Source organism: Eleutherodactylus coqui, chromosome 5 (genome assembly GCF_035609145.1).
Source record: "Eleutherodactylus coqui strain aEleCoq1 chromosome 5, aEleCoq1.hap1, whole genome shotgun sequence".
Taxonomy (NCBI): domain Eukaryota; kingdom Metazoa; phylum Chordata; class Amphibia; order Anura; family Eleutherodactylidae; genus Eleutherodactylus; species Eleutherodactylus coqui.
Window position 1 is genome coordinate 181,313,567 of NC_089841.1, and position 17,377 is coordinate 181,330,943.

General features: G+C 43.3%; 3 protein-coding genes across 8 annotated transcripts in view; 2 read left to right on the forward strand and 1 right to left on the reverse strand.

Moving 5' to 3' along the window:
- CRYBB2 (crystallin beta B2) overlaps positions 1 to 17,377 on the forward strand; it is a 370,816-nt gene that overhangs the window by 147,144 nt on the left and 206,295 nt on the right. The gene's annotated exons all lie outside the window — the stretch shown is intronic.
- Positions 1 to 17,377, reverse strand: part of LHFPL7 (LHFPL tetraspan subfamily member 7) — a 127,892-nt gene that overhangs the window by 41,146 nt on the left and 69,369 nt on the right. For 2 of the 4 annotated variants that reach the window (XM_066603900.1, XM_066603902.1), the window contains exon 3: positions 10,678 to 10,740. The exons of 1 other annotated variant lie outside the window; for it this stretch is intronic. The gene's annotated coding sequence lies outside the window, so the exon portion shown is untranslated. Of the gene's footprint in view, positions 1 to 10,011; positions 10,097 to 10,677; positions 10,741 to 17,377 lie in introns of those variants that run through there. One more of the 4 variants, XM_066603904.1, reaches the window with a different exon arrangement.
- The window catches only part of CRYBB3 (crystallin beta B3), a 205,900-nt gene that overhangs the window by 18,398 nt on the left and 170,125 nt on the right, over positions 1 to 17,377 (forward strand). The gene's annotated exons all lie outside the window — the stretch shown is intronic.

The following is a 17,377-nucleotide window of genomic DNA, read 5'->3' on the forward strand; positions in this document are numbered from 1 at the left end:
GGCAGTTCCGCTCTGTGTGAACCCAGCCTAAGAGCGCCTTCACACCCCGCAGAAGTTACTGTGGCAAATCTGTACAGCACAAGCTTTGTGAATGAGATTTTAAAAATTTCTCCACACGGAGTGGAAAAACTCTACAAGGAATCGGCATCAGATTTTAAATTTGTTGCAGATTCTACATCCACAGCAAGTCAGTTTATCTGACTGCAGATTTCAACCTATTTGTTATGCAAAGGTTTAAACCTGCAGCAAATCCGCACTAAATTTGGAGGCAATGGCGCGGATTTGGCCGCAGCAGATTAGCTGCATATTTGCTGGCAATTTTCCTCTCTGGAAATTCCGCAGCATTTCTGACCTGTGTGAGGGAATCGTAACGCCCTCCTAATAAACACCGGACACACCGCGGTCAAATGTAAGGCAATGTACACAAAGAGGAATGGGAATCCACGCCATAATCTAGTAAATAAAAGGTGAGATGTCGCATTTAGATTATCCCCATTCCAATGTTCAGCGGGGTTAATCTGCGTTCAGATTCATGTCCGCTACATATGCAAATCCGTAGTAGATAGTGGAGATATTTGCGCACAAAAAAATTTGGACACGCAGAAAACGGTACTCATGATTTCAATGGGTTTGTTCACAAGCGCTTATTTTGCATTCGCAATCGCGTCACGAAAAAACTGCAGAATGCTCTATTTTTCGGTACATTTGCACAGAAAAAGGACGTATATTGAACTCCTTAAACTAATTGGACATTTCAATGGCCAAGGGCATCGATGTGTGTTGTTTTTTGTTCTTTTTGTGCACAGTTGTGCATGACTTGCGTGTGCAAAAAGTACAGTAAAAAAAAGTTGTTGCGCACGCAAGTATACGTCAAAATACAGGGCAGATTTGCATCTGCTCATGTGACACAGGTCTTAGTTGCTAGCTGGTATGCATCCTGTGTTTTATGAAGGATATGACTAGAGGACAGGACTACATAAAAGTGGTTGAGTCACATTTGGATGGCTTGCGATTCCAGGTGCTCTTATTGATTCCAGTTTAAGTTCCCTGTGTATTCTGTATCCTATATAAATAGCAGAGTGGTGAAAATGGTTGTTCTGTCCTGGGAGGCAGCATAGGAACAACACGGACCAATCAGCAGATGCTCACACCAGCGGAGATATACATTGCATTGCTGCTTGCTGTGACAGGCTGCCTTATTAGTATGCTGAGGATCTATGCTCTTCCAAGGTCTGGAGGTAAGCTCTTGCTGTACTAGCACCATAGACTGCTAAGTGTTTCATGTCCCTCTTCTCTCCTTCTTCACGCCTAATGATTCACATCCACAAACTACTATGGAGTCGGCTCAGCATCATTTATCTTGCATGCCTGGATACATTTACAAAAGTAAGCTTGGTGTGAAAACTAAAATGCAGCTTCAAAATAAGACATGAAGAAAACAAACCTAAGATAGACCCCCAGCAAGAGCGGAGGTGCGTGGAGTGCAGACGTCTGCATGCTAGCAGAGGTTTTCATGGTTGTGGAGCGCTTTTGTCGCAAGAAGATAGTATTTCTTCTGCATAAAAATTGCTAATTGTTCTTTGAACTTTACTATCTGTACCTGGAAGTAGATGAGAGGAGGGGAAACAGTAGGCTGGGTTCACACGGGGCAGATTTCCATGCAGGCGCTCCCCACGGAAATTCTGCATCAGTTACATTAGCAGCAGCAAAGCGGATGAGACTTTGCAAATCCAATCCACAAGCTGCGGAAATAATCCCCACAAACCTGTGCAGAATTAAATTCCGCAGCATGTTAATTTTATCGCCGTTTCCTCTGCGGGATTCACTTTTTCTCAATGAGGGGGGGAATTCTGCACAGGGATATGCGATAAAACCCACTTAAAAAACTGCCCCCAATGGTGTGAGTTTGGAGCCAGGCTTTCCGCGGCTGATTTTCTGCGGAATGCCCGCTGCGGACATTCCGTTACAAATCGGCCGCCGTGTGAACCCAGTCTTAATCTGCAAAGACGACTTTTGGGGTAGACGACTAATGACATTGTACTTTCCTGCAGTAGCAGTCCATCGTTGTCTATAGCTTTAGAGCAATGGGTTGTCCGCTGAGTCCGATTGCTGTCCATAATATTTCCTCTAGTATCATATTGTGCTTGTACTACTTTTTTTGATTAATGGTGACCTCACGTATGTTGTTGAGCCTCTAGATCACAATTAGAGATGAGTGAGTATACTCGCTAAGGCTAACTACTCATGCGAGTAGTGCCTTAGTCGAGTATCTGTCCGCTCGTGTCTATAAAGATTCGGGTTCCGGTGGTGGGCGGGGAGCAGCGGGGGAGAGCGGGGAGGAACGGAGGGGAGATTCCTTCTCCCCCCCCCCCCCCCGCGCTCACCGCCGCAACTCACCTGTCACCCGCGCCGGCAGCCGGATCTTTAGACACGAGCGGGGAGATACTCGACTAAGGCACTATGGTGAGAGAATCGGTGCATATAAAATGCTTATGTGAGTTTGATCTACCTTATATGTGCTGCTCATTTACTTCAAATTCTCTGGTTTCTGTGACTTGGGCAGAAACATGGTTTATTGCATTGAAATAGTCAAAAGAGCGTTTGTTCCCGTTCTTTGAAGCAAGTATTGAGAGACCGTGATGCAGAAGATTCTAATTACAGACCTGTAGGTATAAGCAAATAACACAGACTTGTGATGTCTACCTCATTTTACTAATCTGGCTCTTGTTTGCATTGACTGAATATGGTAAGCCGGCACATCTGTTGTTTTACCTTCTCCAAATACCAATGTATGGGTGCATCACTGAAAACCAGAGTGATGCATGTGTGTGGATTCACACCCTACACGTAACCTTTCACCACGTGTAGCTGGCTTCATGCCCGTATCTTACACTTCTTACAAAAAAAAGTTTATCTATGAATTCTAAGTTTATGAATCACTCCCAGTCCGCCCAAGTCAAAGTATGAAGACTATTTTTTATTTTTTTTTTGCTAATGTCTGTTATCCTTGTGCTATGTGGAGATTTTGATAGATTAAAAAAATGTTGTTTTTAGTCTTTCATGTTGTGTTGCTGCATTGGACCTCAGCCTTCTGTGTTGAATTGCGTCAGTAAGCTGATGGATATGACATTTGCTAACTATGGTCAATAATACAGGGTGATTCCAAGGTCAGAGCCACCTGGCTTATCTTCAAAATGAAAAGAGATACCAATAGGAAACTCAGCGTAATAGACCACTTAGATGGGTGGGGGAAAACTTTTTGGTACTATGGTGGGGCCTGTCGGGCATCTTTGATTCCGTCCAAGACACTTGAATGGAAAGGCGGTCATAGGATACATGATTCAAGGGTAGAATTTAATCAGCAATTTATTGGAGCAGTTCATTTTTTCAATGCCTGCAACCATTTTTGAGTTACGGATGATGTCATGTTGAATATTCATAAAGTGATTTTGAATTGTGTGGTATGGAAAACCCTAATTACATGTCTTTTCGGGAATCAGAAGATGCTATTAACAATCCAGGACAGAATAGAGATAATCCTAATGATCGTAACACAAATTCTCGTGAGGTGGCCAATCAAAAATACCCAGTGAATGCACAAACTGACAGGAAACAAATTCAGAAGTTCAGGAAAACTGGTAGTGTCTACAACAAACCGAGAGCTCTTCGTCCCTGCAGGGTTTCTGATCCCCAGGTGTAAACAGGTGTCCTAGCTGTTTTCATGAAGAGTCCACAGAAAAAGTACAAGGACACTACCAGTTTCCTTGAACTTCTCAATTAATTTCCTGTCCGTTCGTGCAGTCACTGGGTGTTCTTGATTGAAATCCTCAACCATCTCATGTGAACTTCTGTTACCAACCATCAGGATGATCTCAGTTCTGTCCTGTATTGTTAACAGCATCTTCTTGTACCTGAAAAGATCTGATTAGTGTTTTGCCAATTCATCATGGCAACTTTATTAATACTTGGCCTGACTTCATCCATAACTCAAAGTTGGTTGCAAGTATTGAAAAGATGACTGCACCTATCAATTTCTGATGAAATTTTACCCTTAGGTTATGCATCCCATGATCCCCTTTCCACTGAAGTTTCTTGGGCTGAATTCGACAGGCACCACTATAGTGCCCAAAAGTTTTCACCGACCCATCTAAATATTCTACAAAGCTTCCTACATGTATCACTTTTCGATCAGAAGATATTCCAAATGGTCCTGACGTTTGAATCGCCCTATAGTATGCAATTTTGCAATTTGCAGCTATTATGGTCTCTCCACAAGACATGTCATACTCTGCATAGTTCTACTTGGGTTACTGTGGACCAAGCCTATCATCCAGGAGTCTAACTTATGCAAAAAACCCATTGCTCAGTAGTAAATTCCACCCTAAATTTGCCCCTGTTGTTGGGGCCATATCTCTAATGCTCACTTTGTTATTAATCATACTGTATTTTCAGCTGGATTTCAAGTCGTACTGCCAAAAATTATATTCCTGAGTGGTGCCAAATACAATACCCCTAACAGCCAACCAGCTGTTGTGTTTTGCTGTGCCAATCTTGCCAGTGTGGGATGAGCTCTGTAGAAATTTGTCAGACAGAAGTGGTCTGTGATTCATCACTTCCGTAGGGACAAATAAATAGACTTCCACACAGTGATGGGAACTTGGGCCTTTTTGAATGCTTGGGTGAAGGAAGAGGGAGCAGGGTGCTAATATGTTACCACTACTAATGCTTGTTTTACATGGGCAGCTCGTTTGCCAGTGCTAACAAGCACTAATGAGCGTGTCAGATGGATGGTGCTTGTTAATAATGTTTGCATGGGCAGATGATCTGCAGTATAGGAATGAATGACCGTTACTATGATTGTTTGTCCCCATACAGAACGCGTTTGTCGGTAGCACATCTCTGCTTTACACCAATCGGTGAGCGGTATTGTTTACATAAATGACCCAATTTAATTTATACGGGACAGCTTTAAGATGGAACTACACTATGAAGGGACCTGTTTCTTACCTGTTGATACATTTTCAGAGACCACATTCTTATGATTGGCTCCATCACTCCACAGCCAACACTTGTGTTGTGATAAGCTTCCTTGTGATTATTGGGTAAAGTCCTTTTTACTCTGATGATTAAATGACTAACAATAAATCACTTTTTGTTCCCTGTTCATTTTAGGCAGGCATACAAATCATCATTGGCATCGTTCACTAATCGTTTCAGTTTAAATCGTTCAGTCGTTCTCACTTACACGGCGAATGAGAACAACTGAATGATTTCTGGTTTGGATGAGCCAATGATGTATAAACAGGCTGCCCGAGCGAACGCTGACCTTAAATGAGAAATCGGCAGGTCCACATGGGCCATACTATAATGATCAGTAAACACAGGTTAGATCCCAGCCAGGGCAGCATTATAATTTTTTGAAACTTTTTTTTTTTTTTTCATCTGCTGAGAATACGGATATTTACTACAAAAAAAATTCTGCAGATATTTTACTGATTCACATTCTTTTATTGTATTTGTGTTGCGATTGGGCTGCAAGATCATTTGTCTGTATAATGCTAGTTAAGGGTTGTTAAACATAAATAGAAGATAACAAATTGATGAAATTAGCAGCTGGCCTACGAAGTATTTCATTACAGAGGGGTGTGCCACTGACCCAGATGGGTCGCTTCTGACCATAGTTTATTCATTCAGTGTTCTTTAGATTATTTTATGTTAATTTTATTTGGGTACTATACGGTGAACCATAAGATGATGATGCTGTAATAAAAGGTGCTGCGCTGGACAACCTATTGCAGATCCTACAAGTGTTTATCTGAAAAAAAATGTTAGCATAAAAGAGAATGGCGCTATTTCTCCAGTGCCAGGTCACAGCGTGTGAGAGGGAACGTAAATGATACGTTTTTTTTTTTAAGAAGGTGACGGCTAAAGTATGGATTGTGAATATATGGACTCTGCTTATGTGGCCGTCCACTATAAAAAATGTTGTGTCCTGTCTTCTAGGCCAACCCGTTTTTTATTCCTGCCCTGGCTATCACTTTTCTGCTTTACGCAGATGCTCTAAGCTCTAATCCTTGATCCTCTGAGCAGAATGGTTTTCTATGGCTGATTTGCTGGTCTGAAGTCCAGAAAACAACATAAGGCCTGTCTCACACAAGCATTTTATCGCGGCGATTTTGCCGCGATAAAACACCGGCCTGAAAAGCTTGACCATCTGAAGCATTGAATTCCACTGCATTTCTTCAGATGGGCCGTTGTCTTGTGCGTAAAATCGGCCGTCTGAAAAAGATAGCGCATACAGTGCACATTCAGGCCGGCCGCTTCAGCGACTGAACAATAGTTTCTACATGTAAAGGTGCCTGAATAGGGGTTTTCCAGGACTTAAAAATACATTTTAAAGAGCTTAAAATTAATAAAAATTGAATACTCACCTGTCCCACCAGCTCCCCGTGCAGCACTGCTGCACCGATGCCCACTGTCCAAAACCCAGAAGAAGCGGCGGGTGGTCACATGCACTATGAACAACATGTGACTGCTTCTTCTTCCAGGCTCTATGCGGCAAGCATCGGGGCTGCAACATTGGACAGGGAGCTACCAGGATAGGCAAGTAATAATAATAATAATCATCTTTATTTGTATAGCGCCAACTTATTCCGCAGCGCTTGTTTTCCATTTCAGTTCATTTTAAACCATTTTTCATTTTTTTTCATTTTATTTTTAAGTCTGTATTTACACAAACAAGTATGATGTTGGTCGGTAAAAATCTTAGCTTAGCTACTCGTGCTAAACTCCCTCCCCAGCCTACTGGATCTGCCAGCAAGGGGAGGGACTTTATCAACGCGAGCCACTGCTAAACTCCCTCCCTCTTCCCTTTCCTCATGGCTGTCATAGGCTCCCATAGGAATCTATGGGAACGGCCAGCATATTCTGGCGAAAGATAGACCAAGACATAGGTCAGAAAAGTCGCTGAAGCGTATAAATGACAGCTGTTCATTTGGTTTTACACAGAGCAATGATTGTTAATTAGTTATTTACCAACATATTGTTTACAGCAGGGATATCCATGCAAATTCATTCGCAAGTTGTTTAAAAACGACTTAATGTGACTTTACACCAGATGACTTTCGATCAACGAGCAAATAAATATATATATATAAAAAAAATTTTGTAAGCTAAAATGAAACGACTAGCAGCTTATCGCTCGTCACCCTGTTGGTGGTCATATTTACACTGAACAGTAATCATTGAAATTCGCTCTTTTGAATAGTTATTTGGCCAATAGTCAATGCCAGCTAAAGGTACCTTTACATGGCATAAGATGCCAGCAGCAAATGCTTTAAGTCTTGTACATTTGGGCCTTTATTGATCACAAATCTATTTCAAGGACACAGATGTTTGATTAGATTGAGATCTGGGAGATTTGGAGAAGTCAACACCTTGAACTTTGTCAGGTTCTTCCAACTATTTTTGCAGTCTGGCAGTGTGCATTATCCTACTGAGAGAGGCTACTGCCATTAAGGATTCTCATTTCAAGGGTGTACCTAGCCTGCAACAAAGTTTTTAGTTGGTGGCAAGTGTCTAAGTAACATCCACAGAATGCCAGGGCCCAATGATACCAACGGAACTTTGATGAGAACATCACTCTGCCTCCACCGACTTGCTACCTTCCCATAGCATATCCTGATACCATCCCCTCCCCCCCCCCCCAGATAAGCAACGCCTATGCACCTTGGCAATCATATGGTTCGTCATACCAGACCACCTTCTTCCAGTGCTTCTGGTCCAGTTCTGAGGCTTGTGCTTCTGCTTTCTACAGAGGGCTGGGATTAGTATGGGCACTTTTGACTGGTCCACAGTCCCATATACAGCAAACTGCAATGCACTGTGTGTTCTGACACCTTTTAATGAAAGCCAGCATTAACTTTTTCAGCAATTTGCTCTACAGTAGCTATTCTTGGAGATTGGTCCAGTCTAGTCTCCTGTCCCCAAATACATCAGTGAGATTGGGTGCCCATGACCCTGTCAATGGCGCACTAGTTCTCCTTCCTTGGACCATTTTTGGTAGATACCACTGTGCCACTACAATTTGGCCGTTGTCAGAGTTGCTCATTGTTTCTGCTTCCAGGACGTCACCCTCCAGAACTGACTGTTCACTTGCTGCCTTATATTTTATCACCTTTTGACAGCTGCTAACGTTAGAAGATAATTAATGATATTCACTTCATCTATCAGGTGTTTTAATGCAATGACTAATCACTATGTGTATATATACATATAGAGCAAGTTAATATATCTGTCCCATTGTAAGTCTACTAAGCCTTCTACTTTTTTTTTTTTTTATCCCATAGGCCAGGGGCGTCAAACTCATTTTTACCGAGGGCCACATCAGCCTTATGGGTGCCTTTTGAAGGGCTGATTGTAATTGTAAGACAGTATAGTAATAGTGACACCACCCCCATAGTGGCCGCAGTACTAGTAGTGTTCCCATAGTGACCCCAGTAGTAAGTGACCCCCATACTGGCCCCAGTAGTAATGGTGTCCCCCTTAGTAGCCCCAGGAATGAGTGACCCCCCCCCATAGTGGCCCTAGTAATAACAATGACCCAGTAGTGATAGTGACCCCCATAGTGGCCCTCGTGGTAACAGTGACCCATCGCTGGAATACGGCCGCAGCTCCCATAGACTCCTATGGTAGCTGTCAATGGTATCCCGGGCTTAGCATATACTCGCCGGACCGGACTGCAAGGATAGGAGATGCAGCCATGACTTGTTCACGTGATTTTCGGTCACCCGTGTGAAAGAGCCCTTAGGTTGTTGCATGGCTGGCGGGCCACATGAAATGAGGCGGCGGGCCTTGTGTTTGACACGTGTGCCTTAAACTTCACAGAGACGAGTGCGATCTCGCATGAGCAACGCACAAATCTTTTTGATTTTCTCACCCGTCCTTAAGCCGGCCTTAAGAGAGGTAGCATGTGAGAGTGTTTTATTACCTTTATTATATCAGGACTCGTGCTCTCCCCAGGTTTAACGATGTGTAGTCTGAATGCTTGTGATTTTCATAAGCCTCCTAGCAGTACAAAGTTTCCCAGGTGAACACTGTTTACTAGGAGTTGTCACCTGTGACTCAGGGGTTAGTTAGCCAGTGGCCTTTTCCTCCATGGCTGAATGAGATGATCTGTTCCTCCCTCCAGTGACTGCTCTCACCCCCTCCCATCAATATTGCGCCTAGTCTCTGTATTTGCAAACCTAGGCCTCTGGCCAATAAATAATGTCTGAAACTTGACTCCTGCAAGTCTAAAGGGCATAATGATTTTAGTGCTTTTCCTTCTTGTGCCACATCCTGTGATTTTTATTTATTTTTTTTCTTTCTTTATGCAGTTATTTTATATTTGCTTTTGTTTGTAAGCTTTCTTTGTTTTGTTTTTTGTACTTCTCAACTTGTTACTAGCATACAAATGTTAAATGCTGACTTTAATTGTTGCACTTCATCTGGAGTTGGAGACATGCTGCACTTTGTTTGACTACTTGGATACAGGGCCTGAGAAACTGGGAAGATTTGGCTCTTGCCCCAAAGCTGAAGAGTCCACATTCTGACAGATGCATCAGCTCGAATGTCAAATATGGGCATAAATAGCATCAAATTGGCAGTTTTTTTTTCTTGTTCCCACACTGCATATTTTAAATACATTTCCAACCAATAATAGTGGTTATAATTCATAGGGCTTTTTAAAGTATTTACTGTGTATAAAAACAAACTGTGTTTGAGTGTTGGTGTATATCTATGTACTATATTATACAATATATGTAGAGGCATATCTGCAGTATGCTCACGAACATATAATGGTCCATGAGATAGTATTGAAGCTCTACATGGTGGGCAGAGCAGATTCCAAAAGCCTGTATAGTATTTGAGTCTTTTCTGTGCTGCTCAGGAAGTCAGGGGGCCGGTCACAGGGCTTCAGTTTGCACTCGTCCTCATTTATTTACAACTCTAGGTCTCATTTATACTCACTCCTACTTGCTCGGTGTTCACCTTCAAACTTGTTCTTTCTCAGAAATGGGATTATATACCATCATGAGGAATAAAGGATATGCTTGTGTAAACTCGCCTGTTTGCAAACAACTTTGTGTTATCCGGGGGCAACAATAGCAAAAAGTAGCTAAGTCTGCTCTCACACCTGCTTTGGGGCTCTGTTCGGGGTTTCCATCTCTCTGCTCCGTTTTTGGAGGAGAGATACTGAGGTTTCAAAAAAAGGGAAAAAAACCCAACTGCTTCTTTTTTCCTTCTGTTCCGTCAGATTTCAGTGCAGTCCGCAGCATTATTTTTCTGTAAAACCTCTCCATAGTAAACAGAAGCCTCTCCATTTTTTTTGAAACCCCATTAATATCAAAATAACAGTTCCCCCTTTTTCCTTTTTTTTTTTTTATATCTGTTTCTCTCTTCCAAAAATAGAGCAGAGAAATTGTAAACCCTGAATTGCGCCGTAGCGCAGGTGTGAAAGCAGCCTAAAATAAAGCAGTTGTGAAAAAGCAGGAAAATAATTATGTAGACACCTGTATATTCTTTACAAAGGCTTCTTGGTTCTACCCTGCCTTCTTAAAGGGGTTGTCTGACAAATTAATTAGAGAAAAAAAATCTGCTTAATGCTTCAAAATAAAGAAGTAATACACATGTTACCGATCTCCCAGCGCCCCTGTTCTGATGCTTGCTAGGGTCTTCAACTGTGTTTCCTGGTCCCTGCTGACACAGATACATAAATGCTTCAGTGACTGTCAGTGATTGGCAAGGACATGTGACCAATGCAGCAGGTCACCACTGTTGTCAGTGATTGGCTGCAGGAGGCACATGGCCATGCCACAAAAGACAGAAAGTGCGGCGTCAAGTAGGGGACCCGAAAAGAGTAACAACAGTAGTGGTAGACTTTCTTTGAAAGTGTCTATACCAAAAATAGAAATGTATTGCAAGGATGTTTTATGTTTTGTATACAGGATCAGTTTAGATTTTTTACATTAAAGGGGTTGGTCCAATATTAGAATTTATCTCCTTTCCACAGGATAGGGAATAACTTGCTTGTTGGTAGATGTCTTGCTGTTGAGACCACCTCCAGTCTCAAGAATGGAGAGTCTCATATTCCCAGTCCTTCCCATTGTGGGGTTACTACAGCCTCCTCAGTGTGGCCAAGAATGAATGGAGCTCTGGTCACGCAAGTGCACTAGTGCTCCATTCGCTGTCAATGGGCTTGCCGACCGAGATATCAAAGTGGCTATTTCGGTCAGCCTCATTGAGTTGAATGGAGTGCTGGCTCCATACACAGTGACATCACTGCGGGGGAAGAAGCGACCCTCGCAGTGAAAGTTAGAGCTGGACACGAGTTACGTTCTGGAGATCCGTGGGCGTCACAGCGATGAGACTCCCATCAATCAGCAGGTTATACCCTATTCTATGCAGTTTTGCTACAATCCTTTTAAGGGCTTATACCCACGGGTGTATGTGTAAAACGCTGTGGGATTTATCATTCAGCAGAGCCACTGACACACTTATAGACTGCCTATTCTAAGTTAGCACTGTCTGACTATTAGACAGAATTTGTAAATCTACCCCAATATGTTGAAAAATATAAATTGGGTTATCTTACAAGCAATACAGTAGGATTGCCCAATGACATTGATTTCAGTTGTTCTAAAGCACTTCCATAGGACTGCGTCTTGAGAGATGAGACTTTTGGGCTTGACATACATGATGTGTAGCATATGCCTAGACAGTATATAGGACATAAATGACATTTCAGCTGTATCTGAACGGACAGCCACGTTGTTTGATGCAATGTGTTTTGTCTATGTACTGCATGTAATACTAGATGGATAGGCGCTGCTCCCTTATGTTTTGGAAGGTAAGAATACCTACTATACATATCATTATACTCTGATGCAAATACATTTCAGCCGGCCTGCTGCAATTGTAAATGCTAAGATATATCTAACATTCAATTGTCAAGGAAATGCTGTTGTAATGAAATGCAATATAAAACCTTAGGTTTGTTTACTGTGAGCCATAGCGACCCTTTGTTCTAGGCATTGTGAAATTTAGGTGATCTTTTTACCATATTGTCAAAATACCCCTTTAATGCATTATTAAGCATAGGGACTGCGATGGTTCGTTTTATTAGTGGAAAAGTCTTCAATCTGTCACGACTTCTTTAGTTATATTAGTTGTATGTTTGATGCATATGGACGTTCATACGTAGCCACCCCGGAGCTAGGCCAATGCGTGTTTTGCACAGTTTTTAAATGCATGGCACACTTCCTTATACTTCTATGTCTGTATGCTGTCCCTTTCTCGTTGGTTCACATTTCAAGGGCTTTTCACATCTGATAAAGTTTTGGCATAATACTATATGCTATCACTTGGTGCTCGTGGGGGTCTGACCCTTGCGACCCCAGTTTATCCAGAGAATCTGCACTTTGGCCCATTCATTTTAGGGATTAGAACCCCGCTGATCTGAAAGTGATGGCATATGATAGCTGTCAGCCAAACGCTTGTTCACTTGATCATTACCCCATGTGACACTGTTTTACGATCTCCTCTTTTAAGTGGCACCAAAAATCATTGTTGTCATGGTAATAGCAGATGTGCTGCCGACAATGGTGGAGTGTAATGAATAAACGATCACATGAAATGGTCTGTGCCAAGTTATAGGATTATCCCCAGCCCACAGGATGGGGGATAACTTTATAACTGGTCGGGGTCCAACCACTAGGACGATCGATCCTGAGAACAGAGTCCAATCAGTCCCCGAGTGAATGAAGCGGAGGTCATGCTGTTTCATTCATTTCATTGTCAGCACCAGAGATTACAGAGTTCAAGCACTTTGGTAATCTCCGGCGATTTGTTATTGAAGTGAATGGGGGTTAGGAGAAAATAGGGATTCAATAACCTGTTTCCCCAAAAATAAGATCTACCCCGAAGCCCTACCATGATTTTTTTTCCTGGGATTTTTGGGGAGACTTGAAATATAAGCCGTACCCCCGAAAATAAGCCCTTGCTGCATTACATTTTAAAAAAAGCAATACATTACTTAGGAGGCTTGGGCCAGGTCGTCCCGCTGCTCTCTGGAGCTCCAACAGGCTTGCTGCAGTCCTGAGCCGCCCACAGAAGATCGCTTCCTGGTTGCAGGATTTATAAATCCCGCTTCCAGAAAGTGATGGCTGTGATTGGCTAAACAGTGCTAGAGAACCAATCAATGCAACGCTCGATGAACCAATGCAATGCTGTGATTGGTTCTCGAGCGATGCTCATCCAATCAATGGAGCGCTTGATGAACCAATTACAGCCATCAAGTTTTGGAGACAGGATTTATGAACTGACCAATCAATGCAGCGGCTCAGCCAATTCATAAATCCCACCTCCACAACAGAATGGCTGTGATTGGTTCAACGAGCGTTGCATTGATTGGCTGAGCAGAATTTGAGAACTATTCACAGCCATTGCTTTCTGGAGGCAGTATTTATGAATCCCGTAACCAGAAAGCGATCTTTTGTAGGCGGTTGGAGTCTGCATCAAGCATGCTGGAGCTCCAGAGAGCATCGGGAGGGTCTGGACGGAGCCTGCTAGGTGGTAAGTAAAATAAGACCTAGTTGTGGGGCAAAAATTAATATAAGACATTTTTTTATTTTTTCGGGGAAACACTGTAATAACGGCTGTATAGAAGATGGAGAGGAATGAATCAAGATATGTTTAACCTAGAGATGAGCGAGTATACTCGCTAAGGCACATTACTCGAGCGAGTAGTGCCTTAGCCGAGTATCTCCCCGCTCGTCTCTAAAGATTCCGGGGGCCGTTGACAGGTGAGTTGCGGCGGGGAGCAGGGGGAAGGGGGGGGGGGGGGGAGATCTCCCCTCTGTTCCTCCCCGCTCTCCCCCACCGGCCCCCGAATCTTTAGAGACGAGCGGGGAGATACTCGGCTAAGGCACTACTCGCTCGAGTAATGTGCCTTAGCGAGTATACTCGCTCATATCTAGTTTAACCCAACATCCATATGCTCAATACTAAATTAATAAACTCATTAAGGGTGTATTTATCCTGTGCACTTCTTTTGCGTTTTTCTGTTTTGTCGTAACTAGCATTGAATCCAAAAAGAGAAGCAGTGTGTTTTTGTTTTGCCCTTTTGGCTTTGGCTGAAAAGATTAATCAAAAACTGCAACCCGGTGCTGTCTTTGGTGACATATCCTATTCTAAACCTCTGAAGTCCATTAAACCTGCACAGTCACTGAGGCCTCTTTCTTCTTGTAAATCTCTGTATTGAAACAAAATACTTGACAAGTACATGCCATACAAATGCCGTAACAAAGTGCCAATTGGAAGAGAAAGTTCAAAATTCGGTAGCGAAAACATCTTTCCATCCTCAGACCCCCCCCCCCCCCCCCCCCCCCCCCGCAGCACAGGATCCAGGCTTCCATTTGTTATGAGGGAAAAGTTCTAAAAAATGTATTACCAATAAAGTTTCAAGCCTATTGGATCTAGAGTTCTTTGGGTCATTTGAAAATATTTATTGCCCGCTTGGTGCCAAGAAAACCTTGCCGATCTATCATCTATACTTTATTTAGGGTTTCTTGTATTTCAGGAAATGTGCACGTGTCTGAGGAAGCATCTGGCAGCGTGTGAATGTGCATGTGAGGCTGATTTAATTCACTTTAATTTGTTTTTATTTGGCACTTTGAATATGCATGAGCTAATATATAGGTAAGTCATAGTGTGAATCACTGCATGCCACCCAATCATGCCTGCATTTGTAGTATATTTCTTATGCCTATTACCATCTGTCAAAAGCATATTGTAAAACGATCATGTCGCTCTACTGAACAGGTTAAGAGGAATGTTCCACCTAGCATGCCATCTTACCTAAGTAATTTATACATGGATACACACATGTACAGTTTGCAGAACTATAAAATAAGGGGGCATTCACACAGCAGAGTTACTGTGAAATATCGGCTGCGGAATGTGAGCCGACACTCCGAAGTAATGGTACATTCTTAGACCTACATAGGAAAAGTTAGTGTGACTATCTACATGTTACTATTTAACAAACAGTAATTTGTCAGCTTTGGGCAGTAGATCATTATTATTGATTGCTTGTATTTGATAAATTCATAACAGTATTTACATGTAAACTAGTCTTAACACTTCAGTAGAACTGGAGAAACTTGGTTTGGATGCTTCCTTCCCACCAACATACTACTTTGGTGCGCTCATGGATTGGACTCTCCAATACTTGTCATGTTTCGCTTGTTTACCTGACAGCAATTCCAAGTCACATTTGTTGTCAAGGTTAATGAGTCATGTGGAGCGCGGCTCAGCATTCTTCACCACACCTCACCTGCTTAAAGTTCAGAGAGTCCTCATAGCAGCAGCTCAAGTTCAGGTTGTACAACCAGTCGTTTGTAAGCTGATCAGTGTGCTATGAGTTTTCAGCAATCGTCATTCTTTGGACAGCATGTTTGCCCCAAACACATGTAGCACCACGTGTGAGGATTTTCAAGGGGGACAGGGGGGCTTGAAATATAAGCCCTACCCCAAAAGTAAGCCCTGGCTGCGTAAAAAAACAAGTATACATCACCTTAGAAGCGCTGTCCGGGTCTCTGCTCAGCTTCCTCCTGTCTCCGTCACTGGTCTTTTTTTATCTTTTCTGGCTGGGGATTGAAAAATCCCCACTTCCGGGAACCGCTGTCTGTGATTGTGATTGGCTGACGCTTAGCCAATCAGAGCCAATGCTCGATGAATAGCTGTGATTGGTTCATCGAGCGCTGTCTGTGATTGGCTAAGCGTCAACCAATCAGAGGCAGCGCTTGCAGGAGGTGTGGATTTTTCAATCCCCGGCCAGAAGAGATGAAGAATCCTACTGTCAAAGTTGCATCGCACGGCACGAAAATCGCGTTTTACCATAGCGTCCATCCTGACAGCACACATGGAGGTTGCCCCGCCTTGCTCGTTAGGACAGGAAGGAGGAGAGTTCTTAAGGCCACCTTCCAACATCCATCTCCAGTGCTTCTTCCTGTCCCAACGGACACAGAGGGAGTTCTCCGTGCCAGAGGTTGGATGCAGGCGAGCATACTCGCCATGAAATCCAGGATCCAGCCCGTTTAGAGCAGCGGTCAGGAGGCAGCGGGACCCACGGCAGGTGCTCCTGCATCTAACACTTAGGTCCTGGCGTCTATTGGCGGCTGGCACCCTGCGTAGCGTAGCGTCGTGTGCGATGACGTCAGACACGCTGCCGGCGGCCCTCAGTACAAAGGAGCCAAATTCAAACACCTGTGAGCTTTCCAGCAGGATTCAGGTTCCAAAACGCTCCCAGAACGCCATAGACAGCGGGGATGATTAAAAGGGGATTGTGCCAATTGAGGAAGCATTAGAAACAAAAGGGGATAAGAAAAGGATTGAAAGATGCGCTTTATGTACGAAAAGGCTGGAGGATAGTGCAAGAAAGCCCATTTGTCCAGAATGTACAGCAAAAATTGTGAAGGATGAGCAACAGAGTTTATTGCAAGGTATACATGCTATGGATCGGGAAGGAGTTCAGTCAATTTACGCCGAACAGATCTCCGATTCCCAGCCAGGACCCTCCAGGCAGGTTAAGAGAAGCCCCTACATGGGACTATGTAGTTTTTTTTCACTTGAATTATCTGAGGTGGACTATTTGCAAGACGATTCATCAGAATGTTCAGCGCCCATGATAAGGGAAGATAGCGAGAAAAAATATAATTTCTCTAACCAAGATCTAGACTAATTAATTTCAGCGGTGCGCAACACTATGGTGGTGATTGAGGTTCCACAACCCAGATCCATGCAGCATGTAATGTTTGGGGGTCCTGGATTCTGACAAAAAAAAGTGCTTCCCAGTGAATGAAAACCTAAAGAAGCTCCTCACAGAAGAATGGCATAGGGCAAAAAGGGACCTATCCATTCCTAAGCAGTGTAAGGAAAGGCTCCTTTTTTGCATCGGAGGGTTCGGTGCTGAAAAGTAAAGTGCGCAGGTGCCGAGATTTGCCAGGAAATGCGACAAAATCGCACAACTTTATCGCCCATGTAAACGAGGCCTTAGCCCTTTGTTCGCACGGGTGACACTGCATCGCCGCGAGAAATTCGCAGCGATATTGAATCAGTGGTCCGTGCGATATTGCTGCGTCTTCTCGCGGCAATACTGCGATTTTGTAGCGCCACATATGAGGATTTTGGGGAGGGCTTGAAATAAAAGCACTATCCTGAAAATAAGCCCCAACTGCGGAATTATTTTTCTTTTTAAATTCACCTAGAAGCGCTGTCCGGGGCTCCGCTTCTTCCTGGTCCCTGGCACTGGTCTTCTTAATCTCCTCTTGCTGGG